At 42.2% G+C, this 22587-nt stretch overlaps 1 long non-coding RNA gene across 1 annotated transcript; it reads left to right on the forward strand.

Moving 5' to 3' along the window:
• Positions 1-949: 949 nt before the first annotated feature.
• On the forward strand, positions 950-21196 carry LOC141738277 (uncharacterized). The gene is made up of 3 exons (XR_012585357.1): positions 950-1061; positions 19673-19780; positions 20916-21196. It is a non-coding gene; the product is annotated as an uncharacterized LOC141738277 (long non-coding RNA).
• The last annotated feature ends 1391 nt before the right edge of the window (positions 21197-22587 follow it).

Raw genomic sequence — 22587 nt, forward strand, 5'->3', positions numbered from 1 at the left:
TTGGAGAGTCATACAGCCCAATGCAGAAGGTATATATAAGATGAGTAGCTCTAAAATGCCTCTTTGGAATATTTTGGAGGCTTCTGAGCAGGCTTTGTCATGAGGCATAATTGACATTAAGGCATCTGTCCTGCCTCTCTTCAATGGTAAAACTGAAACATGAAAGATGGTTTCTCCAGTGTGCTCCCCCAGGTCACAGTCCAAAGTCTGCTGTTCGGTAGCAGTGTGGGCTTTTAAAAAATGCCCCTTCTCGGGAGGTGAGGGAAGGCACTCTATGAGCCTTGCAGCCCCTCTGTTGAGGCTGCACCTGAGCCAGCTACTCCTCTGTGTCCTGCTGAGACTCGTGCAGGTACAGCTCATAACATTCATCTCCAGGAAAAAGCAGATTTCTCAGACAAGAAGGGTGGCATTGAGGGCTTTCAAAGCTCTGGATTGCTCACCTGGAGTGAGGTAACTAGCTGCAAAGCATCCAGGCATCCAGGAGGAAAACTCACTCAGTAATGCAGTATTTCAGAATTTGCCAAGACTGGGCATTTATCTGCTATTTAGTCAGCACCCATCAGGATAGCAACTAATTGAAGCCAAAGGGACCACTCATGGGGTAAGATACCAGACAACACAAGTAATAATAACACTATTTGGCCTTTAATTAGTCATTTACAGTTCATTTCAGAGCTAGAGAGCTCAGGCTGGACCCACTGCTCCCACATGTGGGTTCCTCATGGATTAATTTGTGGCTCCTACAAAAGGTATGAAGCTCTGGTGACTGCAGAGCTGCTGATGTCTGCAGGTGTTTGCACCCCTTCCATTCATCACCTGAGAAATCAGACTTTTTCTCCTCCTTTGTCACAAAAATACCTGTGGTCTCTCAGGTGTCTCAAATTTTGCTGATTTCTCTCTGTGCCTGCTAAATTACAGCAGCTTTGCTGCAGGATAACAAGCCTGGCTACCTCCCAGCTGGTTTCTTTGCTGGTTGTCCAGCTGTTAACCTGACCAGGAAAGTGCTATGGATGTCTGTCACAGTGCAGGGTTTGTTTTTCTTTCCCATTCCTTATGTTGCTGTAAGTATATTTGATTAGGGTTGAACATCTGAAGTCTGTGGGAATTTAAATTCTTGATTATTGCCCATTAACATCTATGCAGGGAGACTGGCTCTCGACAGGGCTGGATGGGGATTTTTTTTTTCTTACTGCTGCGATTCTTTTAGAAATATATCTTCCCCTTCCTGGAAACCTTTTACTTTTTTTTTCCTTTTATTTTGGTTGTCCTGTTGTTTGTGTACTTTAACAAGTAGACTGAGTACTGTGGTGATTGCTGCTGAAAAATATTGGGGGGGGGGGGGCAGATAGGATTAGTGATAAGTTTCAGTGCACCTTTAGCATGTCTTCCGTGAGGTCTGAGGTCTTTCCTGGGATCCTGTGCTCTAGCTATTGTGATTTGATGTGGATTGCTGCTATGGCGTTGCCTCTGCTCATTAGATTTGACATTGCTGTGAATTTAGAGAGGTGGTTTACTGTTAATCAGCTTCTCTGTTAATCTCACCCATGTCCCCCTGCTGTGTAAAAGCTCCTCACAAACTTATACTAGAGCCTCTTCTTGGCTTTGTCTCGTTTCTGTTTGTGCTTGGTGTGAGCAATTATATGTATTGCAGTGAGTAACACATCATTTGCTGAATCCTGCCAAGAAAAAAGTCTCCTATTCTTCATAGTGGTGTGTATTGGTTTTATTTATTGTTTTATTTTGCCTTTTTTTTTTCCCCTCAGTAAACTGGCTTCTGTGGTATCAGTCCTTGTCTGTTCTGGGAAATGAATCCTTTGCTGAAAATGTTTTTCACCAATACATCTTGCTATACCGGTATTGAAAGCTAGTCTCATCTTGACAAGGGTACGCACGTTTTAGTAGTGCTCCCTTTAAAAAATGTGACTAGGACTGAGGAATCCATTTTGGTACCTTTGGTCTTCTGCATTGCTACTAACAAATCATCAATGGGACATGCTCTTGTTTAAGTGGGCACAGCTTCAAAGGAAAGCTGCTGCTACATGGACAGTGAAGTCTAGAGCTGAGTATCCTACAAAAGGCAGCCAATGCTTATTGTGTGGAGGGGAGTGGCACGTATTCAGGCACCTCAAATCAATGTTGAGCTTAAGCACAACAGCAGCAATCATCTTGAACATGATTGCTACAAGATGTGCTTGTTCCCACCAAAGAGGTCCTCAAACGGAGCCTACAATGTGGACTACCAGACCTAAGGGTGGGAGGGAAGCTGATGAGGGGAGATGGGCAAAGCAAAAGGACATTAATTTTTGCCATTTCTGAAACAGAAGCATCTAGATTCAAGATCCTGTCTACAGGCCTTATCCTGCAAAAATAACAGCCACCATAGTACTGGATTAGATCCTCACCCAGCTCCAATTTGATTGTGAAACTGGAAGGCTTTGCGTCCCTCAGTTCCCAGCTCCTGCAGTTTAAAGCCTCTGAGGAGTTTCATGAGGACATGTAGCTAGTGTTATCCCTGTTAAAAGGGGGAGAAGAACCAACCACAACTAGTCGTATACTTTATCAACTAGCAGATTGGAGCTAGAAAAAGAATTATGCTTACCTATCCTCAGCTGTTGCCTGTTTGCTGGAGTTATTGAGCCTATTGCTCTTGACTGAAATGTACATCTAAATAGACAAGGTTTCATGTTGCTGCTCAATGTTGGTGAAGTGGAGAATTTAAAAATCAGTCCTTTTGAGGAGCAAATATTTTCAGCCCTTCACTCTTTCACTCTTCTGCCTTTTCACTCTGTTCTCTCTTGAGTTGTGAAAGCTTTTAATTTGTCTGCATTTGACTGTCACCCCTGAGGACGTGACTCATCCATGAAGGCATGGACGGGAAGTTTGTGTTCTGTGGCTTCTTTGTAGGGACACAACTGTCCTGAGGCAGTTCTGCTTTTTAAGTAGCAGGGGGCTTTAGTGAGTAGAAGAAAGGTGTTTTTGACTAGGAATGATAAAAGGTATCTAGCAAAGGCTTCTAAGAAAAATGCTCCCTAAATTCCTTCAGTTGTGTGTTAATAGGGCTTTGTGTCAGTGAGCATCCAAAGGTAAAGTTTGGTCTGTGGAGGCAGCACAAAAAGATGTGGGCATCCTAGAGGGCCTTCTTTCCATGTATTGCTCTGAGATTTTGGAAGGATCACTTCTCCACTTTTGAGCACAGTTCCAGAAAGAAAGAGATAGATCTTATTTACACTACAAATAAAACTGTGGGGCGCACCTGGGCTCTGACACAGAGCTCCATGGAGAGCTCCCAGCAGCAGTTTTCTCCATGCAGCCACTTATTCTTTCCTTTTTCCCACTGTCATGGTGTCAGGATGCCCCAGGGAGTTTTGCAACTTCAGTTAGCTTGTGCTGACTAACTTACCTGGATATGTCAGCTGGCTGGCTTGCACGTGTTTGTTTGTTTGTTTTTAATTTACCCCAGGTATTCAACACCACTCGGAACCAAGTTGCAAAAGTTTGCTTCTGGACAGATACGAATCCCTTTGGAGTGCTCAGTCTTGCCTGAGAAACAGCAATAGCTACGTTGAGCTAGCTGGTAATACGGATATACTTATTTATTTTTTTAAATACTAGTGTGGTCATCCCTGGATTTATAGTCTCTGTTCAACCCCAAGGAAGGCACAAAGACTTTTTTCCAAATAAATCGGCTCAGCTGACTGACAAGGAGCACCATGTCGCAAGAGGAGTAGGTGTTGTGGCCCTAGAGGATTTACAGCTGGCACAATAGGTGCAGCTTGAAGATTGCTAGTGAAATGAATGGAGAATAGGAATATTAGACTCGAGAACAAACATGAGGGGGCTGCATAATAAAGTGACTTTTCCTGGTTTTCAGACCTAGGAAGGAGCTTACCAATAATGAATCTAGAAGCACCTTGCATACGTACTATTGAGATCAGTATGACTGATCATGCGTGATTGATATAGTAAAGCCATAGCGTTGACTCAGTCAGAAGTGGGTTTTTTGGGTGCTGGTGTGTGAAGCAGTGAAGCGTTTTAAAATGTCTCTCACCTTCAGACCACTCTGCTGACTGGTATGTGTGTGGGAGGTTGGGCAAGAGTCCCGTGCAAGGGAAAGCCGCTTGCAGCCTTTTTCTCTCAATCTTGCTAAGTGGGGTAAGTACTTTTCCTCTTTAAACAGACTAGCCCCAGAAATGTTTCTTCTCTTACTGTCCGCTGTTTTAGAGCATCCTGGGAAGATATTTTATGATGTTCTATGACTGAGTTCGGCAAATGCATATAATATTTCTCAAACTCTTTCACTACCATTGAGGCAGTGTCCTGATTCTGGCGGCGATAGGGTTAATTCTCCCCAGGCTCGGTCAGGGACACAGGTATTCCATCCCATGTGAGCCATGCCCACTCGGAGCTGCCAGGGGAGGAGGCAAGAATTCAAGGCTTGGAGCGGGCTGGGGCGTCTGGGATCTGGTCGGTGGGCGACGTAATCGTGTTTGTATATTCCTCTATCCATGTTATTGTTGTTGTCTTCCTGTTCCCCTTGCTGTTCTGTTAAACTGCCTTTGTCTCAACCCACGAGTTTTGCCTTTTCCCCCCCACCCCCCGATTCTTTCCCCTATTGGGAAAGCTCGAGAGAGCAGCACATGGTTCTTTGTTGCCCTCTGAGGCCAAACCACGACAGGGAACTTTGGGATTTTGCTATTTCTATTAAAGACGACTACAGGTGTGTAGGAGCTAACTTCATAAAACCATGAACTTGAAGCAAATGAATGCATTTCCTCCAGTTCCTGTGGCTTTAATCTCAATAGGCTTTGACAATATAAGATCAGGGAAAGGACAGCTTGTTGTGATGGACAGTTTAATCTTACCTGCCTGCTGTGAAATACACTGGCTGATCTAGAGAACTGCAAAGTATAAATTGCATTTTTAATACTGATAAACACTAAGGGGGGGGGGCGGCAGGGACGGACTTAAGAAAATATTACATCTTAATTGTAGTTCTCTGCTGGGATCAACAAATCTGGTTCATCCTTGAACTTCTGCTGTTTACTAAGTCTCTCAGCCCCACAATAATTATTTCCTTAACCCTTAGTAGGTTGGTGACATAATCTGCGGCACAGCAGTAATTGTGTAGCAGCGTGATGATGGGACCTTTTAGTCCATGCTTATTATATGACCAAGACAATCAGCTAGCTAAGTATCTGTCTGGTTCTTCTGTGACTTTGTAAGCACACTCATAATCTAAATGATGTCTTAATACAAAGAGAGTATCCCGCTAGTCCCTTACAGGTGAGTAAGCTGCATTCCCTGTTACTTCAGCCTCTCTGACTGCATAGAAAAGGGGTAACAAGGGAATAGATTGAAAATATGTAACTTAATTTAGTCGCAGAACTGTAGGGCTGACAGTGTCACTTCAGGAGTTTGTCACACCCAGCCCTTTGTTGTGCCCTGGGAAGAGGCAGGACCCTGTTAAGAACTTTTTACTGTGCCTCACTTCTCTATCGTAAGGCATGGCTAGGGTTTATCAGATTTCCAAGCTGATCTGACATAAGAGAGATTAAAAGTCCTACAACCTGTCAGCTGATGACCAAGCAGCCAACAAGTGCCACAACTTGTGAATACAAACACCACAAAGGACGGATATTATTTGAGAAGATCTAACATGGGAAAACAGAATTAAATTGATTCTAGGCTGAATATTGGGGCAGTGCTTCCCAGCAGTGAGGTCTAATGGGCTGCAGAATGCTTCTGGGGAAACCGGAGCAGAAACGCTCTTATGTATGGTCTCTGTGTGTGTGCGTTTGAAAAAACAAAACGTGTTTTTTTTTAAAAAACATCCCTATAAAGGATATGGCATTAGGAATGAATAGACATTTGCCTTGGAACATGCACCAGCTGGACCCTGGCTAACCTGGCTGCAATGGGAACCACTTGCTGCAGGAGCAGCTTGCTTCCCTATCTGGGCAGTAAATGATGTGTTAGTTAATTGCAGCCTAAGGAAGGGCCTAAGCCTATTTCACAAAGATGAATATTACCACTTGTTTATCCAAAAGGAGGATGAATTTCATGGGAACTCAAAGCAATTTGGTAACCTGTTGGTTTTCCAGGCCTCGCGCTGACCCTGATCCACCTGCAGCACCTCTGGTGGCACCTCAGCTCAGCCTGATTTCGGTGTGTTGCACTGAAGTCCTCTCATAGCAAATCAAGCCCACTGAGTCCATAGTGGTGGTCTGCCCTGACAGAGGAGATACTATTTCCCTATGAAGCCTTGTTTTAGGTGGCTTATTTTTCCTTGTACTCCAAGATCCCAGATCCTGAAGCATTTAAAAGGGCATGCTCAGTTACCAACCCCATGGGTGTGGGGCATACCATTGCGCTCAACGTGTCCCTCTCTGGCTGGCACGTGGTAGGCACCAAGAAATGGCACGGGAGCTCAGTGTTTTGAACAGCTAGGAATGGGCAGAGTTTTGCTGTCGTGTCTTGGGGAAAGCGATCCCCTTCAGAGGAATGGGATCTGTTATCATCACGGTGTTGTGCGGAAAGGGTGATGTGGGCATCTGAGTTGCTTTCTGTAACACCTGTATGGGTGACTGGTAGCTCCCCAGTTAGCTTGCTGCTGTAAGATGGGAAAGGATGAGTGGCCTCTGTGTTTTAAGTGCAGCCTGTATCTACCTCCCGTAATTGTTCCATGTGAGCCTGGGAGGGCAGGCATGGAGGGCATCCCTTTCAAAGAACAGAAAAGGGGCTCATTTGGCTTTACTCAGTATGCTTAAGAGGTAAAATAAACTTAAATATCCCCTTCAATTTTGTTAGGAGAAATCCCATTTGCATGTTACACCATTATTAGCAGAGACAATGGGCCAAACATTGGTATCCTGTTAATTATGGGCATGTTAATGGTATATATTTCTGCAGTCAGATAGCATTGCAAGTCTATTTCCTGTCTTAATGTTGTGCTGTGCTGTTTGAAATGTTAATGAAGCCAGAATTCTCAAAGGTCGTCCTCTGAATGCATCGGCTTTTTTTTTCTGATTTGTTTCAGAACAATTTAAATGAGTTTTCATTCCTAATGTTGCTAACAGTGTTAACTTTCCTGTTTAATTAATGAAGGTGTAGGAACACGTCTTTGCCCTGGTCAGTGAGCTAAATGAGAAGAGCTCTGTATTCTTCTTTAAACCATTCCTTGCCATTTTGCTTCCATGATGTGTGTCCCATTTCTCTTGTTTCCCCCAGCAGCTACTAATTCTTTCTCTTCATAGGCTGTGTGAAAGAATGGTTAAAAAAACCGCCCACAAGACAAGCCACCAAAAGAAAAGTGCAAATTTAGCAGAACTGAACACTGCCTTTTCTGAGTAGCCATTTATCATTCTCAGAAAGTTTTGATTCTTCACAAATAATAAAGAAAAGGACTGGTAATAGCCGTTTCCAGCTAATTGACAGAATTGTGTCATGAAAGAGGGAGAATTTCTGGATTGCCTTTGCTGATGATACTTGAAGGTTGTTTTAAACTTTCCATTGCTACTAAATTAAGAGGCTGTCCCTTGTCTGTGTTCATCATTAAACCAGTAGGTGGGTTTTTCATTTGTTTTTAATGCTATCAGATGACAGGGAAGTGGCAAGCGTAAAGGATGTTTCCATCAGCTGAGTTTGTAAGGTAAAGCTATAGAGGTTTATAATGCTCACCTTAATATTGCAAAGTAGTGCCTGATTCAGCTTCCACTTTGCAATCCTTCAACTGGTTTCCCTAGAAAGTAGATGGAGGCTCTTAAGTATTAGGTGCTTTAACGCATCACCCTCCATACAGCTTCCTAGGTGTCTTTAGCACCTTCTGTCCTGGATCTGGAGCTGTTCAGGGGTTGTAAAACACACAAACACTCTTTGCCTGGCTTGCTCAATTTCAGAGTTAGTTGTTGTTAGCTTTTTCAGCTCTGCAAAGCTGAAAGCTGATGCCAGCAGCTGCATGCTGAGAGGAGTGCAAGGCTTGTAAGGTACCCAGGGGGTGTCTGAATAGGTTTCTGGGTGCCCAGAGCCCTTGGGGCTGTGCTTGTGGAGGGACTAGGTGTCAGCAAGGACTACCAGCTGCTGGAGGAGTCCGAGACACTGGGAAACTGTGGCTTCAACAGCCAAACTGCCCACCCTCAGTCCCCTGCCACCAGTCGTAATCCACCCACAGGGAATTCAGGCAGTGGTGACCATCTAGAATTGGAAGGACGGGAACATGATGAGGTGGATGGTGATGCAGCCATACTAGAGGAGTGTCACTGACGTCAAGTCAGTCTATCCGTCACTTCTTGACCACCTCCATGAAGAAAAAATTGTGGGTTACTGTCATAGGTGGCTCCTTTCTGAGGGGAACAGAGGGCTTTCACTCTGCTCCACGTTGTACTGAGCACACTGGAGCCCTTTCGAAATGTTTGTTTACTAATGCCCACAGATGAGGAATAAACATGAGGGGTTAGAAGCTTTGGCTCAGTCCCAGAGCTACGACATCATTGGCATAAGGGAGACTTGGTGGGAAGGAGAGATAGGCAGGCAAGGCAGAGAGATAGCACGGTATGTAAAAGAGGGTTGGCACCATACAGCTTGCAGTTGGGGACAACATGGTTAAGGGCCTTTGGGTAAATATTAGGGGGAAAGCTAATAAAGTGGATGCAGTTGTGGGAGTCTATTATAGATTGCCCAGCCAGGATGATGACACCAATGTATTATCCTATAAGGACGTAAGGGAAATCTCTAGATCAGTTGCCCTTGTCCTTATGGGAGACTTCAGTTTCCCAGATATTAACTGGGACTATCGTACAGCAGATGTGAACAAGTCCAGGAAATTCCCAAAGCATGTCGAGCATAACTTTTTGATAGAGGTACTAAGGGAGCCAACTAGGAAGGGTGGCCTCCTAGATCTGTTGTTTGTAAATAGAGATGGTCTTGTGGGTGAAGTAACGATTGGTGGCTGTCTTAACCGCAGTGATCGTGGAATGGTTAAGTTTAAAATCTTTGATATGAGGAAAAACTGTCAGCAGAGCTTCTACCCTAGATTTTGGAAGAGCAGACTTTACGTCGCTCAAGGAACTAGTTGGTAAGGTCCCTTAAATAAATCAATAAATGCTAGTTGCTTTTCAACAGTGCGGGAGCAGGCAATTCCAACATGTCGGAAGTCAAGCAAGCAGGGCAGAAGGCTGACTTGGCTGAACAGGGATAGCCTTCTGGAACTTCATCACAAAATGAAAATGTATGACTTTGGAAGTGAGGACTACAGATATGCTGTTCACCACTGTAGGAAGAAAATTTGTACGGCCAAAGCTCAACTGGAGTTGAAGCTGGCCAGTACTGGTGTGGATAACAAAAAAGGCTTTTTAAAGTATGTTGACAGCAAAAGGAGGACTAAAGAAAACATTGGTCTGTTACTTGATGAGGCTGTTCACCTCGCAAACAGAGGAAGGAAGATAAAGCAGAGACATTTAATGCCTTCTTTGTCTTGGTCTCTAACACCAATGATGGGCTTTGGGACCCTTAGAGCCCTGGGTTGGAGGACTGTGACTGGGGGTCTAGTAAGTTCCCAGTTGACTTTGAACTTGTACAGGATTTGCTGCTGCAACTGAATGCACATAAATCTATGGTGCCTGATGGGATTTATCCCACGGTACCGAAAGAGTTGGCTGATGTTATTGTGAGACCTCTCTGTTATTTATCAATGGTCTTGGGAATCTGAAGAGGTCCTAGTTGACTGGAAACTAGCAAATTTTATTTTAATTTTCAAGAAGGGCAAGAAAGAAGACCCTGGTAATTATAGGCCTGTCAATCGCACTTTGGTGCCTGGTAAAATTATGGAGAAAATTATTCTGGGAGTTATAAAAAACACCACTTGAAAGACAGTGCAGTCATCGGTCAAAGCTAACACGGGTTCATGACGGGAAATTCATGCCTAACTAGCTTAATATCCTTTTATGACAAGGTTACCCACCTAGTGGATGAAGGGAAAGCAGTGGATGTGATTTTATTTATTTAGTTAGTTACTTTTTATTTTTAGCAAAGCTTTTGATACTGTCTCTCACAATATCTCTCTGAACAAAAAGTCCAGCATACAGCTAGACATGTACACAATGCAACAGGTGAACAATTGGCTGAAGAGCTGGACTCAAAGAGTTGTAGTAAATGGGGTAGCATCTGGCTGGCAGCCAGTCAGTAGTGGTGTTCCCCAGGGCTCAAGTTTTAGGGCCAGTTTAATGTTTTTATAAATTATCTGGACACAGTAGTTGTGTACACAGTAAGTAAGTTTGCAGATAATACTAAATTAAAAGGAGCTGTTGATTTCTTTGAGGGTACAGAGGCCTTACAGAGAGGTCGTACTAGATTAGAGCGCTGGGCAATCACCAAACTGTGTGAAATTTAACAAGAACAAATACTGGATTCTGCACCTGAAACAGAGTAATTCTGGATGTGTATTAGACTGGGGGACAAGAGGCTGGAGCAAAGCCCTTCAGAAAGGGATCTGGGGGTTTTGGTTGATGGCAAGCTCAATATGAGTCGACAACGTGCCTTGGTGGCCAAAAGGACCAACCCTATCCTGGGGTGCATTAAGCACAGTGTAGCTAACCAGTCAACATAAGTGATTGTCCCACTATACTCAGCATTGCAATAGCCTCACCTCAAGTACCGTATACAATCTGGGGCTCCACAATATAAGAAGGATTTAAAAATATTAGAATGTGTCCAAAGGCAGGCAACAAAGACGGTGGAAGGACCAGAGAGCGTGACTTATGAGGAGCAGCTGAGGATCCTAGGTTTCTTTGGCTTAGAAAAGAGGAGGCTGAGGGATGACCTCATTGCTGCGTACAGCTTCCTCATGGCGGGGAGCAGAGAGGAAGGTGCTGATCTCTTCCTTCCGGTGTCTGGTGATACGATGAAAGAGAATGGCTTAAGGCTGTGTCAGGGGAAGTTCAGATTTTATATGAAGGAAAAGTTCCTCACAGAGAGGATGGTCAAGCACTGGAACAAGCTCCCCAGGGAAGCGGTCATGGCCCCAAGCCTGTAGGCGTTCAAGAATCATTTGGACAACACTCTTAGATATCTATTTTAACTTTTAGGTTGCCCTGTATGGAGTTGTGAGTTAGACTTAATGATCCCTGTGGATCCCTTCCAACTTGGGATATTCTTTGCTTCTAAGCTGTAAACTGGCTCCCAGTTTTTAAGCCTCTAATAGGGTGGAGCGAAAAAGGAAATTGCCAGAGTAGGAACATATAGGTTTTAGTTCCTACGGGCTAAATCAAAATTGGAATGGAGGGGATAGAGCAGAGGGTTTTAACTAGATATTTCACTAGATGATCTCCAGAGGTCCCTTCCAACCCCTGTCATTCTGTGATTCTGTGTGTACTCATAGATCTATGCGGTAAAGGCAACCCTGAGTCCTTCTGTAGTAAGCTTGTTATTTTTCGTGTATATTTAGATATCATGATCATACTGCATGTAGGGGGCAAATGTGCGAGTGGAATTTTACCTGCTTCTAGCATGAACAACACAGAGTTTACTTACTTCTTACTTCTTCCATGAAGGTGACTTTGGTCCACTTCCTACGTTTCTCATTTTACCACTGAGATTGTGAATGTTTTTTACCTTCACTGCCTAGGGCTGGAGAGTTCCTCAAATATTATTTTATAGCACGTGTTTCCACCCACATCTCTAAATTTGCATATTAAAGCACTTCAAGGGCAGCTTTACAGACTACAGACCCAACTGTCATTCAGGTATAGAGGAGATTTAATCAAGCCTCTGAATGGAGTTCAGCGTGCGCACAACACGCAACCATTGCACAGGCATTGCTGTTTTGTCCCTATGTAGAAGATGGGGAAATATTTACCCTGTGGCGAACAGCCCTGGAGACAGATACGAGAGCTGCATGGAAGAAGTCTGTGGCATTCATAGCTCAAGAATATCCACTAGTTTAAAACCAGGGTTTTGGCCGTGCAAGCCTCTAATTTAACACGCTTACAGAGGCTGAGAACCTCTTAAAATGATAGTGCAAAGGAAAGCTGGGTTTTGCTAATGCCAGCTCCAGGCAAGCTCGTTCTCTGAGGACAGCATTACTGGAAATATCAAATAAGAATGCTGTTGGACTCAGCAAAGCTCAGGGGACAGGTTTCGGGGAGTGCTTGCCCACGAAGTGCTGCAGCGGAGCTGCCCCAGGCCCTCTTCCTGATGCTGCAGAGGAGAAAGGCTCTCTTTCTCCCTGCTTCTTACTGAAGTTTTCAAGCAGCCATTTACGCAAAGGCTGATCTCAGCTCAATTTGCAACTGAAAACAGACCAAAAAAACCTACAGGAAGGGATTGTCCTCTACTAAATGTTAAATGAAAATGAGGGCTTTGAAGGATGCATGTTGGTGTATGCCTTAGTCTTAAGTGTCTCATGCCTCTACACACAAAGTTCAGAGCCTTATTCTCCCCTTACCCAAGAAACAACAAATGCAAAGAAAATCACATGGTGAAGTGGGGGGGTTGTGGAGCACCCAAACTACTGGCCGGTGCTCCCTGCAACACCCTTGTTTGGGAGATTAAACAGTTCAGCGATGTGGATATTAGCCACGGTGTGCTATTGGCCAGCTGGAACTTTTTTTTACTGCTATAGATTTAGTCACAAAGTCCAGCCTTGTACTTAAAGCACTAGCACATCCATCAAGATCCATTATGCTCTCTAGGGCTTTTTATTTTATTTTCTTTAAATAAAGACTGTATATTTGGTTTCATATTAGAAATCGGCTTTGAGAAAAGATTGATGTTTTCAGCAGATTTTGGTATTTCATGATATTTACAAGGCACAGAAAAGTGCAGAGGGAAAACAATGGGACCATAACTTCTCTCAAGCACCTCAAATAGTTAAATGGAAGTAGAGTTCTTTGTAGTTCCTGGCAAGAAAATGTCTTTCTTTTTGTTTTGTGAGGTAATTATGGGTTTTCATGAGCATTCCGTGCTAATCAGGTTTAATGACACTCAACCCAGATCACATTATAGTTATTTTCCAAGGCTGTGTTGGAGACATGGCACATTAACCCAAAAGAACAAAGGATAGAGATGACAACAGAACCAGGAATGACAGTAAAAAGTAAATAGTAGAGAAGCAGGATTCTTATTACCTGTGGCTCTACCCCTTGCACAATGAGAGTGGCACAGCACTAGAGGAACTGGCACTGGTAAAATGATTGATAAATAGCATTGTACTTGAATCTTCTGGAAATCTAAGGGACTTTGGAAAAATATTTACTCTCAATTTTGTCTTCTTTATTACAATGTCTAGCTAATTAAGCTAACAAAACCCTTGTGTATTGTAGGATTGCATTTTTTTATTATAATGCGCCATTACTTCTTGCTTGCTAAGTCTAAGCTTCAGTTGTTCAGTACCAAGGGTTATGACTGAGCCTCAGTCATGAGGTCACAAGCTGAAGAAAAAGGTTGGGGATTTGAGGGGTGGAGGACATCTTGACAAGAAACCAATGGTGGAATCTTCCATCTCTGGTGACGTGTAAGGCTTTAGCAGATGGGCATAAAATGATGAAACTATATCAATTATCCTGATCATGTGGAGGACTGAAAGGTTCAGCCTTCAGTAAGTCCCGTCTGGATGGGAAGCTGTTTGCTTCTGGTCTCCAGAGATTTGTTCTGCCAATATAACAGCAAATGCCAATGTGGGTTTCCCACTTTTTTCCTTACTCTCTTGCATTTACCTCACCTCCGTATGTGTAAAAATACATGTATTCCATATTTTGTTGTGGCTGAATAAATGTTATCTGCCATTTAACATATCAGATACTGGGTGTCTGGGAAAGTATTGCTTTGAAAAATCAGTAATAATGAAGCCAATTTAAAATGAAAGGTTTGTTGGGGTTTTTTTTCCCTAAAAAAACCACAGAAGGTAATACAATTTGCATGTTTTTCCCCTGGCTAGATAATAATCTTGAAAAGCTAGTCCATACAGGCTGTGCTCCAAATAAGGAGTTGATAGGAATTTCATTGCTGAGCTGAGGAAGAAATATCATCGAGCTGGAAGTTTCTTAACGTTCATACACAGAGCGTACTTTTACATATATGCCAATCCTGGTAAGAAAATAAAACAACACACTGACACGTTAGATACATTTTGCTATCTTCTCATGTGCACTTATTACTTAAAACCCTCCTTGTCATCCTTAATATGTACTGAGGGGATAAGATAAATTACATCATGAATTTCCCTGTGCTATAATTTTGCTTTCTAGCCTCCATAAAACACCATGAGAACTTCACCTGTAATTAGTATGTGAGTTATTTGTGGTATTGTAAAGTCCTAACTGACTATAACTGTTGTCTTTTGGCACTACACAACTCTCAAAAATGGAGATGTGGTTTAGGATATCATCAATCTTTTCTTTGTGATTCAGAAAAGGAATCCATTTTCTTTGATAAAAGACCCATTGGTCTTTGTGATCTATAAATCATTCTTTCAAAAGAAGCCCTTTGAAATATCAATTCAAGGTATCCTCACAGACTATCACTTTATAGCTTTTTCTAGGGATGGAAGATAATCCTTGTGCCTATCAAAAAGGAAGATCTGTGCTATTTTTCATTGAATTTTGCAACTTTAGTAGAATCTCTCTACGGGGCCAATATCGCCATCTTTTGTCTTGTGTACTGCACAAAGTTAGAGCTCTTGTGTCAAAATAGCATTTCTCTAATGTCCAGCAGAGTCTGAAATGACTGAATTAAAAACAGGATCCTATAAAACAGCATTCCTTACAGCATTGAAAATCCTTAGGCCCTTTAATGAGAAACACTGGCATTTTGTGTGTGTGCTTTTCTTTGCTTGGTGGGGGTTTTTGTTTGTTTGTTTTTAATAAAGAACCGTTTTTCCATCACTGGAAAGCTGCTTTAGGGACCCTGCTGTGAAGTAGCCCTTCTATCGTAGGCCTTTTGGTTTGAGCATATCTTAACGCTCTGTGGAAATACTTGATATTACACAAACCTGTTCTGGATGTACCTCCCTGTACCAAGACTGTAAGCCAGTGCTTCATAACTGTGTGGTCCTTGGTGAAGAAGGGCTGAAGAAGGCGTTGCCAATTGTTGGTGCTGCGATGCTGTTGCATTCCTGCAGCTGGAATAAGTGTATGGTATGGTAGGTCTTTTGGTTTTGGGCTTTTTCTTCTGAAAGCATTCACATTTTCAAGTTTTTTTGCTACTCTATGAAGGACAGAAGCTTTTCTTCATATAATATAAAAAATTGCAGCCATAACTTCAAGGAAAATGCCACATATTGTAAAAATACCCGAAAAAAATTGCCAGGGGAGGCAACAGAGCAGTCCCAGGGTGGCTGCCTTTCAGTGGTATAAGAAATGAGCAGCCCTTAAATGTTGCAGAGTTTATCGTTCCTCAGAGGCCTTCAGGAACCTGCTGTACAAACTAAATAATAACAAACAATGTAGCTCTTTTACATAAATAATCCTTTCTGTTTCTAATCTACTGGTTTATTCTGCAGTGGCATATCGTTTGCAGTATTTATCTCAAGGTATTGTTATTGATCTCTATTGTGCAAAGGAAATGAATTTATCTGCATGAAACTACATCGTTGGGGAGGTATTCTGTGGCTGTATTTACACTTTTCTTCTGTTTAGAAGATTATACTGTATCTTTTTTCCTCTCTTTTTTTTTTCTTTTTTTTTTCCTCCCCTCTCCTCAATTTATCTTTTGGTTGGCTGGCTCAGAGCAGCAGGGGGTTTGGTGTGGGCTGTGAAACAGATTTAAGAAGCCAGAGGTACTTTTAATCCAGCCCTAACTTCTTCAGTCTGTAACCTGCCTGTGGAAATAATATTATTTGTTTCCCTTTGTATAGCTTTCTCACAGGGACATCATCAATTTGTACTTTAAGCATTTACAAAGAAGTGAGGAGGGTCATGAGAAGAGGAGAGAGCGGTGGTGGGGGAGGCCTATTGAAATTGCATCCTTGGTAGAGCTCAATACAGTAGTCCTAAAGGGTGAGAAAGGGAACAAGATATGAATCTAGCTGTAGGCCACACAGGAGGGGTGGGGTGTTATGGCAAACATGTTCCTCAGTCTATATTCCCTCCTGTGAGGAAAATGTGAGGATCGAAGGCTTGTTCAAAGGGCGGAGCCTTCACCACATGGTTGTCTCGTCTAAAACCATATAACAAAGAGTGAGAAGCCTCTTAGATCTGATCCTAGAATGAGGGGATAAAAGAGAAAAATCACCCTTCTATTTCTGTTCACTCGTCCTTCATAACATTAGAAATGGGGTGGTTGTTTTTTAGATTTCGGTTAGTCAGTTATTTCTCTGCTTTTTACTTGGCTTGTATTATGGGTGGCGTCAAGGTAACCGACAACCACCAAAGCTTTGGTTCTGTTCCCATGGGTTTTCTCATCTTTAAAAAAGGGAACTGAACTGCTTTTGTGAGACCGAGCATCCTGAGCTGCTCTTCCAGAAGATCCAGAGCAACCAGGTGCATCTCAGCCTAGCTGCATGGGCTGGCTCAGCAGCTGGTTCCTGGGGTCCGAGGAGAAGAGGAGCCTCCTGGTGATTGACATTAGGCGCAAAAAAAAAAAAAAAAAATGTTGGAGAAGAGGTCTGAACTCAGGAACTCAGGAGATTTTTTTAAAATTGCCCTTAGATTACTCCTTTGCTTTTCCTTATGGAGCTCAGATGTCAGTTTTCTTCTTTCCTCGGGATAAGGCAGCGCTGCAGAATTTCCGTGGAAATCTGTTGGCTTCAGCTTCTTGTTTGACTGTCATAAACAAGGAAATCTGTATTCTCTTTCCCAGTTGTTCAGCAGAACCAACCTGCTTGTTCCTGGGTGGCTGGGTGAATTGGATTTTGGAAGGATGCTTTGTGTCTTTGAAGTCTTTTCTGGCTAAATATCATTAATCTTCAGAGTGATTCAGTTCTTAAGGTAATTTGTGGCTTTCTTCTTTTCTTTAAATCCTTTAAAGGCGTGATATGGAAAAACTTCTTTGCTTCAAGATTATCCAGTGTAATTAGAACAGTGTCACTCAACTTAGCGAAGTCCTTTATAGATGTTTTTTCCTCTGTCTTGTTAAAATTTAAATCCATGATACATGGGAAAAAGGTGCAAGTTATTGTTCATTTATTCTGAATCTCCCCATATGTTGTATTCCTAAAACTAGCCAGATTCTTCTGGGGGTTGTGGTTTTTAGGATGCGATATTGAGCACAGTTAGTTCTGTGAGGCGTTGCTGTCTCTCTGGGGAGGCTCTGATGTGTTTTCCACCTGTATCAGCCTTTGCAATGTATGAAGTCCTTGCGTGAAGGATGACTGTGCAATGAGGCAGTGCAACTGGGATGTCAAATATGAATTTACCAGACACCACTGGGTATGCTGCTTCCCTTACCTATGTGTCCCTGCTGATGAAAAAGGGAAACCACTTGCTAACCCACCTCCATAGAAGCCTTGTTCCTTGCAGGGGACCACTACCATATTATTAGTGACTAGTGTTGGTGTTTCCCCATTCCCTTCAGTGTAAGAGGCAGACTGGAGTGAGGCCAGTGGAGGGCTATTAATATGGTCAGGGGATGGACCATGAGACATACTGGGGAGGCTGAAGGACATGCGTTGCTTTAGCCTTGAGATGGCCAAGGCGGGGATCTAGGGATCTGTTTGCAGCCTTTCTATTCCCTAAAGGAGGGCTGTATGGAGTTTTCTCAGATGTACAGTGAAAGGACAAGAGGCAATGGGCAGAAGTAGCTGCAATGGAAATTTTTAAGGGAAAATTCTTCAAAACCAGGGGTGCTTAAGCACAGGAACAGGGCCCAGAGAGGCTGTGGACTCTCTAACCTCCAAGACTTTCAGATCTTGACAGGCTGAGGCTCTAAGCAACCTGGTCTAATTTTGAAGCTGGCCCTGCTTTGAGCAGGGGATAGGCCTACTCTGCAGATGTCTCTTCCAACCTGTATTTTTCTATGATTATTAAAATTAGGTTGTGGGGGTTTTTTTGTTGTTTTTGCTTTTTCTTTTATAAAGGCTAGCTGCAGTGTCATTTTCAGCTAACACGTTGTCTTTGCCGGAATACTTGCTGTGCATCTTTCTGGTCCCCAATTAAGGGCTGACTATGGCTTGTTGATCTCTTAACTCCAACTTGAACTATGACTTTCCAGGCTATGTGGAAGAGGTTGCTCTCATTTCCAGTGCTCAGGGTGGTAAAGAAACTGTTTTTCCTCTGCTTCAGTGCTTTGTTTTGTTGTGGAAAACCTCATTGTGCAGATAGGACTCTTATCTTCCTCCTGGAAATACCCTGGTTTGGTGGAAAGCTGACTGAGAAGTCATGGGACGCTGTTCCCTTTCACTTGCTCATCACTTCAAATTTTATTCATTTGAGTTAATACTATTTAAAGCACCATTCATTAATTAGAATTTGTATTGCTAAATGTGATGTTCTCTCATGCCTTGTATAACCATTTATCATCACATAAAGGAATGCCTGTGCTGTTCAGTAGACTTTAATAGCCATTTTGCATAGGTGTAAATCACTAAAAAAGGTAAAAAGATTTAAGCCAGCCCTGTGCTAGCTGCATATCTGTAATGACTGTTTTCCAAGTAATTTATTTGTTTTGGTTTCCTTATTCTTTGGACTTGTCTGTTATTGTTGTGAAAGGTCTCTCTTCTTTCTTTTTCCCCCTTTTTTTTTTTTTAACCTTGGTTTTCTATGCTTCTCATGGCTCTTTGTTTTTAAGTATCACAATTTATTCCTCTGTCTGTGCAATGACAAAACCTTCTCCTAGTTTCTTTTTCAAAGATTTGACTGACTTGTTCACCACCTGAGTCTTGGAAATGAAAAGTTTGATTCGTAGCCTGCCAGATTCAAAATAATTCTTTGTCCATATAGCTCACATTCTTTGTCAGCAGTTGCAATTTCTTACACATTGCTGAATAACTGCACAGTGTTTTCCTTACTTTCTGTTTGTGCTGATTTCCTAGCAGCTTCCACCACTCCCTGTTTGTCATTACTGTAGTCTGCTCTCTGTCCAGAGTTCAGTTTTCTCACTTCTACAACTCTAGTATTCCAGTTGTCCCATGTGAAACCTCCAACAGGCCCAATGTTGCCTAGGGAATATCTGTTTCCATGACTTCATGAGTTATGTTTCACCTGACAGTCTCGTAGGGGGAACTCTTTCCCTGTACCTTCATGGGGAAGGGGGGGGGTGTTGGAAGGAGGGGGTCCCTGGCTTGGTTGCTCACTGGCTGAAATAATTTAATAGAAAGCTGTTATTTGCAGACATTTCTCCTGCTGTGTCTGAAAGACAGAGGAAGACAACTGAGCTTTCTCATGAGCCTGGGGAGGCAGTTTAACAGCGGGTAGTCATGCAAAAGTCTCTCTGTGGACAGAAGTGAGGTCTATAAAAATATAATATGTCTTCCTGGTCCAGTTTAATTCTTTCATTGTGGCTTTATCTTCATGATCTAGAAACTCCAATTTTGGTTTGACAAAATGCCTGAAAAATGTTAGGAAAGGCTAAATAGTGGTGCTAAATGCCAAGCTAAATGTTCCTTTTAAGTGTTTCAAGCTTATAGAATTATTTTTTTTTTCCAGTTTGATTGTCCTAACTCAAAATCCATTATAATGCTCCTAGGACTTGGGGAATTGCCATAAACTGATAGATACATGGTCCATCTCATAATCTCTCTTTCCAGGAGTACAGGCAAGAACACAATGTTGGCCTGTAAGCCAGTTCTGAAGTACTGCTGGTTTGGTTCACATCTTGAGACGTGAAGAGATCGCATCCCTAAAGCTTTCAAACAGTAAGTGTGCGTGCTTACATTGTCCTTTCTGTTAATCTTGACCTATACCCACCATGGCAATGCTTTTCACAGTTCAGCTATGCACTGATTAAGGCTTTATTTGCAGATTATAATTGAAGATTTCAAAAATATGAAACCTAATTACTATAACTGTGCAACTGAGGTAATGGAGATCTTTAGTAGAGGGCCTGATAGTCAAATAAAGGGTTAAGAAGTAGGAGGTCAGTAATCCATCAAAGGACTAAGCACGGGCTGTGGCAGACCTGTATGGCTCTGTACAAGGAGAACATATGGCTGGGAAAATTCAGAGTGTAACATCGGCAGTAACAGGTCATAACATGAGCTGTGTTTGTGGTGTTGCTTATCACTGGAGCTTGTGAGCATGCTTTTCCCATGGGAAAAAATAATTAACCAAAGAGAAAATGTATCATTAATGATAATCAATAAAACAACGTGCAATACAGCATACTGATAACATACATATGACATATCCCATAGCTTGGGTTCTTTGGATTCAAAGCTCAGGAGTGTCAGACACCATTGCTGGTTGTTTAATCGCCAATGGTGTAATGTGTTTACTATTTACCAAATATAAAAATAAATCCAGTATTTAACTGAAACATGTGGTAAGTTAAGGTTTGATGGAATTGTGTTCATTGAGAGGGATGTGATAAGAAATGCCTTCAAGAGCAGTAAAACAACCAGTGGGTGATCAGTTGTATTCTGGAGTGCTGACAGTGATTTTGGGGTCCTAGCAGTGATAGTCTTTGAAATGCAGATGCTGCTATAAAGAGGCAGCGGATTTTTTTTTTTTTTTAATTTAAAACTTATTGCCTTCTAATTTTTTTCCAGTCACTTTTTCTTGAAGAGAAATAATTTGGGTACCAGCTCTGATTACTTCTTGTGCTTGTTGCGTGTATAGCTCCTTTGCCCTCTTAATTGTTTTGGTAGAGGGAAATGTTGTCTTTCAACTGACTAAGAACTCTTCTAATGTGTCATTTTGCAGAAGGAAGCTTAGTTCTTGCCTCCTTTGCAGGGTGGAAAGTGCTGCCATTTTAGTCAGTGGAACTGTGCTGTTTCAAAACTGCTTTATATGCATTAGGAATCAAGTTAAAGGAATTTTTTTTTTTTCCAGCTGCTTGGACCAAACTGTTTCCCTGTTTTTGGACCTGTTTGCTGCTTCATCTTTGTGCATTGTAATTCTGCAATCAGGCTTTGGTATCAGAAAATTCCGGAGCTCTTGCAGATTCTGTTTCAAGAAACTCTTTCCCATTCTGAGTAGGTGTTTCTTATGCAGTTGAAATTATATTCACAAATAACTTGTCTGTGTGTCTATACCCGCACTGCCTCTGTGCCTCAGCATGCACCATAGTATTACAGATGAATTCATTAAAATGCCTAGGCATTCATTGCTGACATTTGTTCTGTTTAATTGAAATAATTTCTTCACCTTCTAAACTTAGCTTTTATGACACATCAAAAATTTGGAACGTTCTCTTTTCAATTATTTATAAGCCTTACAAGTTATGTCTTAATTTCTTGTTTAGTTGTCCCAGATCATGTTTTTATGCAAGAATATATTCATATAATAGCATGCCCTTCATCTTAAAAATGCTGCCTAACTTCTAGCTTCCTAGAAAATGCGTCGTCTTTGAGCTGTAGGATGAATGTACAACGCAAAAACTGCGCTGTAAAAATGCATAGACCATAGCGATGTTATGCTTTTGAAACACGAGTACTTTCAATTAATATGTTTCTTTGTGCTGTAACCTGTCCACTGCTGCAAGTAACCTAGCATCCGGAGCTGCCTAATTGAGGATTTCTTTGTAACTCAGCTACAGTACAATGACAGAAAATGCAGGACGCGTTCTGTCTTCACTTATGCTTTTTCCAATTTACTGAAATCATGGAGGCTTTCATGGCTGAATCTTTGCTTGATTAACTTGCTGATATATAAGCCTGCTCTACCATGATACATCTATTCTGTGAGTTTGTAATTGAGCTGAAACAAAGAAGGAAAAGAGAGTAAGGGTTTATTGACAGAACAGCGTGTCCTGTGTTCACAGGCTTCAGCACAGTCTTGTATTATCAACTGAAACATTGCTTCCCCAGCACATAGCTGATCTCTGGCTGTCCTAATCATTTTGCATTCTAACCTCTAACAGTGCCTTCCATGTGTTAGTACCAGCAGGGTCACACTATAAATGAGTCTGAAGAAACGTATGTGTTCTTGTTTGATTTGAGGGGGAAGAAAAAACCCAATTCTGCAGCATAAATAAGTTTTGACTGAATGCAGCAAACTTCAAAGGGTGTTGAGTTTTTTAAATATGCGAGTCTCTTCCTATATTCCTACATCTGCAGTCAAGAGGCTGAGGAAGAGCAGCCTGATTTAAGTTCATCTGCCTACCCAAGTGCCCTGTTCCTGAGAGCTGCAAGGGCTCAAATTTTTTTCAGGTCGAGAGGCTTTTTTTTTTTTTTACCTCCTGACTTCTTAAACTTAATTTGTCCAGCCAGCCACCTGGGAGGGCAGTGACAGCACTGAGGTGATTTGTGAGCCCGAGTCCTCAGAACTGCAAAACTCTCTTTTTCGCTCATGTTGAAGTGTGCGCCTCTCAGGACCCCTGGTTGAGGCACGTGCTTGATTTTACTTTCAGCGCAGAAGTTTTCTCAGTTTCTGAGACTACGTTCTTGCTAAACAAGAGGATAGGATTTTTGGTAGTGTTATAATTGATGATCAGTGTTGGAACTAATAATTTTGCTGTGGGCTGGGCAAGAGAGCTTCAGAAATAGCACAGGTTGTTGTTAAT

This window comes from Larus michahellis, chromosome 2 (assembly GCF_964199755.1).
Source record: "Larus michahellis chromosome 2, bLarMic1.1, whole genome shotgun sequence".
In the NCBI taxonomy this organism is placed as follows: Eukaryota; Metazoa; Chordata; class Aves; order Charadriiformes; family Laridae; genus Larus; species Larus michahellis.